The sequence below is a fragment of the Echinops telfairi genome, unplaced genomic scaffold (assembly GCF_000313985.2).
Source record: "Echinops telfairi isolate 266 unplaced genomic scaffold, ASM31398v2 ScPeMD7_655;HRSCAF=1070, whole genome shotgun sequence".
Classification (NCBI taxonomy): Eukaryota; Metazoa; Chordata; class Mammalia; order Afrosoricida; family Tenrecidae; genus Echinops; species Echinops telfairi.
In genome coordinates this window covers 17,469,569-17,469,820 of record NW_022104553.1, presented here as the reverse complement: position 1 = coordinate 17,469,820, position 252 = coordinate 17,469,569, and positions in this window count along the sequence as shown.

Genomic DNA, 252 nt, shown 5'->3' with positions numbered 1-252 from the left:
GAAGGACAAAGATCAGGCTTTCTACTCCCATAAAGAATTACAGTCTCAGAAACCCACTGGGGCAGTTCTGAGTCAGAACGAACTCAAGGGCAGTGAGTAAGTGATATATTCAGGCGGGTGGGGGGCGTGGGGGTTAGAATTGGAATGTTGCATCCATGAGCCAAGGACCCCTGGTCATTGCCAGAAGCTGGGAGAGAGGCATGGGGCAGATACGGAAGATTGCCCTGGCTCACACCCCGAACGACTCCAGAC